This window comes from Alexandromys fortis, unplaced genomic scaffold (assembly GCF_014885135.2).
Source record: "Alexandromys fortis isolate MF-2015 unplaced genomic scaffold, M_Fortis_MF-2015_v1.1 scaffold_47, whole genome shotgun sequence".
NCBI classification, from domain to species: domain Eukaryota; kingdom Metazoa; phylum Chordata; class Mammalia; order Rodentia; family Cricetidae; genus Alexandromys; species Alexandromys fortis.
The window spans coordinates 1,801,110-1,807,630 of record NW_026067957.1 but is presented as its reverse complement, the minus strand read 5'-3'; the positions used below and the strand labels follow the sequence as shown (position 1 = coordinate 1,807,630).

The following is a 6,521-nucleotide window of genomic DNA, read 5'->3' as shown; positions in this document are numbered from 1 at the left end:
TGAACTGTGGACAGTGTTAATGGTTCTTCTAAGATAAAAGAAAACATTGTGTTCTGTAACTAGACTCATCTATTTGTTACATTTAAAAGAAATTTTGGGTGTGTGTTTAATGGCTACACTTTTCTCTTAATGCACCTCTAAGTCAATTTGTCATCTCATGCTTTTTCTGGCTCAAAATTTATGTTAAGGGAAGAGAATTGCTTTAGTGATTATCATAGTCACTCACTGAGCATGCTATTAGGACATGTTATCCTGAAAGCTTGTTCCAATTTGCTGAGTTGAAACCGTTAGGCATGAAAGATTCTACTCCCATTATGATCTCTACTAAACCAATTCTATGCTGTCTGAATCTTGGTTTAAAATGTTACAGATTTCAGCACACCACTTGTGTTCAGAGTAAAGGCAGAGTCACAGCAACCAAATAGGCCTTCTCCTCAGAATTAAACACAGTAACAGATAAAAGCATGTGGAAGACAGTGCAAATCAGACAAAGAATGTAATCTCTAAGAGTCAGGCAGCCGATGGGGCAAACCTCACAATTGCCACAGTCGAGAAAGCGTCTTGGCTGTGGTGTAAAGAGGAAGAAACAACAGGCAGTGAGTGCCCACTAATGCTGTAAATTTGGAAAGGGACTTGAGAGCCTTGGGAAGTGGAGGTATATGGAGTTTTCGTGACAAATTAAGAGTGGGCAAAAAGCCATGTGGAGAAAAATTCCTGAGAACCACAACAGGTCTCCATGGAATATTCAGAAGCCTGTGAACTATTACACACATGTGAAGATATTAAAACTGGAGAGAGAGATATCTCCCAAGCTCGGAGGAGGAGACACCTGCCACTTATCCAGGACCCAGAACAGCAATCATCCCAATCAACCAGACTGAAACGTTGAATAATTCAGGGATCATTGACTGAGTGTTCAAAAAGTCTTACCTAAGAAAAGGTAAGGGCATAGCTCTAGATTAAATGCTGCTCTAGTCACCTGTAACAAATATTTTAAAAAACAAAGTCAGCAAAAAAAAATGCCAAATTGTTTTTACGTAATTTAACTGTAGGAAGGCACAACGTTCATGTGCTCGCTGAAAAGCACTAAAGACACCAGAATTGTTAAACACACGGGCTTTTTCTTCAACCAAAGAAATTGACGCCTATTTGCCTGGAAGTCTGGAGTGGATGTTGATAACTGGTGATCTTTACGGCTCTGTGGCTCCAGCCCTCACTTCAATCCCCAAGACTTCTGAGTCACTAGAAACACCCTCATGAAAGATGTCCCAGGTACTTTGTAAAAGAGTTTGTTATTGTGCTTATTACAAACCCTCCCTTATCTCCCTTATGGGCACCTTATCCTGAACATTGTTTCGAAGTCAAAGGAACCCGTTCTTGTAGAAGAGGTCACAGGTGCTCTGCAAAGGCCGTGAACTTTGCAAGGGAGTTACAATGTAGTCATGCCTCAAGCTTTACTGTAATAATTGTCAGGAAGAAACTTTCTTCCGAAGTTACTTTGTTATAATATGTAAAACAAACAAAGAAACAAACTGCTTGGCATCAGACTCCAGAAGTTTGAACCAGCCTGGCTATCTACATCATGCTGAACCCAGCTTCAGTCTTATCTCTTCATGGATCATTTCACTGCTGGCTGTGACACTCTCTGGGACCCCCACATTTAAGCATATTTAATAAGAAATATCAAGAGTATTCACTGTAGCTACAAAACAAATTGCCAAACACTGTAACATTTACAGTATCTTCTATCCAGACAGACAAAATGCCAGCTCATTTTAGGAAGAAAAAAATGAGTCAATCTAGATTGATCTAATACCTGCAAAGGCACTAAAATTATCAAACAAGGATGTTGCATGGGTTGAATTATGCCCTTAAAAAGGTATCTTCAATTTCTAATTTGTAGGACCTGTATATAATTTGAGATATAGCCTTTATATATATTGAAGGCAAGTTTTAGTCATTCTGGATTTGTCCCAATCCAAGGATTGGCATATTTAAAAGAAGAGGGAAACTTGAACAGAGAAGCACATGAGGAGAGAGCCTTTTGATGATGAAGGAGAGTCTGCAGACGCTCAAGTCTAGGGATAACAAGGAGTGCTGACAACTACCTAAAGCAAGGAAAGTCGGAAAGAATCATCCTCCGGAGCTCTAAGAAAGTGAATGTCCTTGCCCACAGCTTGGTTGTAGACTTCCAGACTTACAAACTACAAGAAAATTGATTCAACTATTTCGAAGACATTAAGTGTGTGGGACTTACTTTGTTGTTGCAGATCTTGTAAATTAACATAGACATTAAAGGAGTCACTGTGTTGTACAGGCTTTATGGAGAAAGAGAACTTCTAGAAATAAAAACTGTGGTGTTGTGTGGAGCGGCGGGGCTGTGTCCCCGGCACCTGGCTGCCCGCATGGCTAGCTTATGCCCCGAAATAATTACATGGAAACTGTATTCTTTTAAACACTGCCTGGCCCATTAGTTCCAGCCTCTTATTGGCTAGCTCTTACATATTAATCTAACCCATTTCTAATAATCTGTGTAGCCCACGAGGTGTGGCTTACCAGGGAAGATCTTAATCTGTGTCTGTCTGGAGTGGGAGAATCATGGCGACTCCCTGACTCAGCTTCCTTCTCCCAGCATTCTGTTCTGTCTACTCCGCCTACCTAATTTTCTGTCCTATGAGGGCCAAGGCAGTTTCTTTATTAGTTAACCAATGAAAGCAACAGATGAGATACAAGACCCACCTCCATCACTGTGGTTTATGAAACAAATATCTTAAGGATTGAATAGTCCAGGAGGAATTTTTTTAAAAATACATAGCCTTTATTTCTTCCAGATCAGAGATTCTGGGTTTAATCATATAAAGATGAGGAATCAAGTTTAGCAACCTGAAAATATTTACTTATTAAAACTATATTAACACTTTAGTAAACTATACAAAAAGATGAGACAAACAAGTACATTTATAGAACTGCATTATCAGTCAGGCCAGATCCTGCAGAGGGAATTCCCAGCATGACCTCATTCATCTGTGAGGACACAGAACAGTCCTTGTTTTAGACACACACCATCTTGTCCTGCACGAGCTGCTCTTCTTGTTGTGGCTTCCTTCTACACACACGTGTCTAGTTGTCTGCTTCTTAGAGCAGACGTTTACCTTCCTCATCCACCACCCATTGGAGGAGGGCTAGGGCCTTGAAGATGATTGATTCGACCCATTCTTCTTCGTGGAGGGTTTCCTGGTGGCCCCCTTCCATCATCGTATCTGGAACCGGATGAGCTTCCATAGCTTCTTCTCTTCTTCACATCTTGCTGAAGCAGAGTTTAAAAAAAAAAAAAAAAAACACACACACACACACACACACACACACAAATTCTGCTATTCCCCAGAAGAAATCTGTTATAAAAGACAACCTCTATGGGGACTGATTCCGGCTGTCCAACACTTGTCCATTCGAGATGTAAACCATCTTCCCTCCGGGTGCCTGCTTCCAGACACCGGGGGAGACCAGCCCAACTCGCCTCCCGCCCCGCCCTTGATGTCCCGGGAGGAATTTTTTAAAAAACTGAATTTGGAGACACACTGGAAAAAAATCACTCAAATGAAAAGCAGAGAGAAAAAAAATTCAGTCTAACCCCCTCCCAGATGAACTATTTTGACACTCAGTGAGATGTTATAGTCTGGTGGGAAAATGTTTCAATATTTTGTTTGTGGGACAATTTCAGCCAGTTGAAAGTGCAAAAATTGGAATCTTAAATAGAAGGGAGTGAGAAGGGGGAACAGAAAAGACGTATGACTGAAATTTCCCAATTTTGGTGAAAATAATTTACCCACCTCTGATGCTTAGTGTCAGTTGTCAATTTAACAAAATCTAGAATCATCTGGAGAAGGTGCCCCTGGGTATGCCCACGTGGGATTATCTTGGCTATTTTAACTGAGGTGGGGAGACATATGGACCTCAAACATATCCGATCCATTCCCTGGCTGAGACTCTGGACAGTACAAATGATAAAATAGTGCTGAGCACCAGCATGCATCGCTGCTCTCTGCTTCCTGACTGCAGGTGTGGCACACATTCCCTGTTCTCTGCTTCTCCATCATGGGTGTGGTGTGGCCAGCTGCTTCAAGTTCCTGCTGTCTGAACTTCTCTGTTCTTACCTTTTGTCCAACATGCCATTTTTGCCAGGGCATTTCATCACTGCAACAGGAAAACAAACTAAGACATCACACTCCTGTCAAAGAAGCTTCTGTAACCTGTAGAGAACATCACAGAAATCCACAATTGGTCAGAAGGCAGAGAGCAAATGGCCACTGAGTACCCAACCATAAGTGAAGTATCTACAACACAGCCCCTCTACCTACAGCTTTAGGGACACTGTGAGAGAGGGAGGTGGAAGGACTGTAAGCACCAGAGGACCAGGATGTCTTGGACAAAGTGACGTCTATATATGACAGGGAAGCTGCACCGTTGGAATCTCAACAATATGGTCACCTAAACAAGACCTGCACAATGACAACACCTATTGACTTTAATATAGGATATATGAACCAAACATACACTGCCTTGAGAATATTAATGAAATTAGCAAAGCTCTAAATATGTCCATGAGAAAAACAGAATGAAGACACAAAATGGCAATATCGGATATGAAATAATTAAACATTAGAACAGATTATGCATGTTCTTATAGTAATATAGAAACAATATTGCAAACGACTTTATGGCAATGGATACACCCGTAGGTAACTCAGCCTTTATAAAATAAAAACTGCCAAACTGCTTCAAAGAGAATGAAAGAAACTGTATAACATTACACTTGTTTTTAGAAGTTAAACTTGTAGTGAAATACTCAATGTTTAAGTAATTTCACTGGTAAATCCTACCAGATGATAACAAAATATTAAATTGTACACAAACTCTAATATAAATGTAGACCGGAGGAAATATTTCTCAATTCAGTCTGTTACTCTTTTCTTTAGTTTCTTTTGTATAGTAACAGACCACCTTCCCTTAGGGACATCTACACTAAACTCTCAAACAGAATTTCAGTCAAGTTACTGCAAGAATACATTCAGAACAGTCAGAGGGCATTTATCCCTGGACTTAAGATGGGTGAACATTCAAGATGCAAGCACTATCGCTCTTCACAGTTACAAACTGCCATGAGGCCACCACACGGAAGACTGAGAACAGTTTTATTTCCCAGAAAAATCTCTGGGTGTCAGTAGCCAGCCTCTTTTGAGCTTTCAGTCCTTCTAAATCTCACATAGCCCATGTGGCCTAGAACATGCTGTGTACCAGAGACCTTGGACCTCCTGCCTCTGGCTCCCACATGCTGGGGTTACAGAAGTATACCACCACACCAAGTTTGTGCTCTGCTGGGTTTGGAACCTCGGGCATGTTAGGAATCTTGAGCTTGCTAGGCAAGCACTCTACACTGAGCTACAGAACCAGATCTAATGTCACGTATATGAATGGTCACATATAAATACATGATTTTCGAATGTGGTTTCTTGCGCTTATCATCAGGAGCAGAAGGAGAGAGAGCATGAGCAAGGAACTCAGGACCGCGAGGGGTGCACCCACACACTGAGACAATGGGGATGTTCTATCGGGAACTCACCAAGGCCAGCTGGCCTGGATCTGAAAAAGCCTGGGATAAAACCGGACTTGCTGAACATAGTGGACCAAGGAGGACTACTGAGACCTCAAGAACAATGGCAATGGGTTTTTGATCCTACTGCACGGACTGGCTTTGTGGGAGCCTAGGCAGTTTGGATGCTCACCTTACTAGACCTGGATGGAGGTGGGTGGTCCTTGGACTTCCCACAGGGCAGGGAAACTGGATTGCTCTTTGGGCTGATGAGGGAGGGGGACTTGATTGGGGGAGTGAAAGGGAAATGGGAGGCGGTGGCGGGGAAGAGTCAGAAATCTTTAATAAATAAATAAAAATTAAAAAAAAAGAAAAACAGCATTAAGATGAAAATACATGTGTCTATGTAAAAGAAAAAAAAGATTTGTATCTGTTGTGTAAACTAATGCTGGATTCATTTTACTGTGGAATGACATCTGTGAATGCACAATCTTCTTAAAGGACATGTGTGGCTGTTTGTCCTTTAGGGTGATTATTAGTAAAGTTTCTATAAACACTGGGATGCATGTATCTTAAGCATAGGGGTCAATGGATCTTAACATTTGCCTGTTCTTTACCTCCAGCTTAATCAATCTTGTATTTTCAGAGTCTTCTCTCTTCCTGTTTCCTTTGATTCCCAGCATCCTAGCCTTTCCTGATATATATACCCTTGTGGTTTATCAAGATCCTAGGAGAATTTGTAAGCAGTTATATTTTCAAGAAGAAAATTGACACAATCTAGTCTACATTTGCAATTAATACTTTTGGTTAGTGTGAGAAGAACCATGTAGCACTTAAATGTTCCTTTTACTCTTGTTTTCTGAAGAGGATGAAGGGGAACAAAAACACAATTTCTGGATTTTTAAGCAGGCTCCCTCCCTTTGGCAAAAAA

At 41.1% G+C, this 6,521-nt stretch overlaps 1 pseudogene; it reads right to left on the bottom strand.

Annotated features, from left to right (window-relative positions):
• Positions 1–2,811: 2,811 nt before the first annotated feature.
• Positions 2,812–3,480, bottom strand: LOC126507717 (selenoprotein K-like; annotated as a pseudogene).
• Between the last annotated feature and the right edge of the window lie 3,041 nt (positions 3,481–6,521).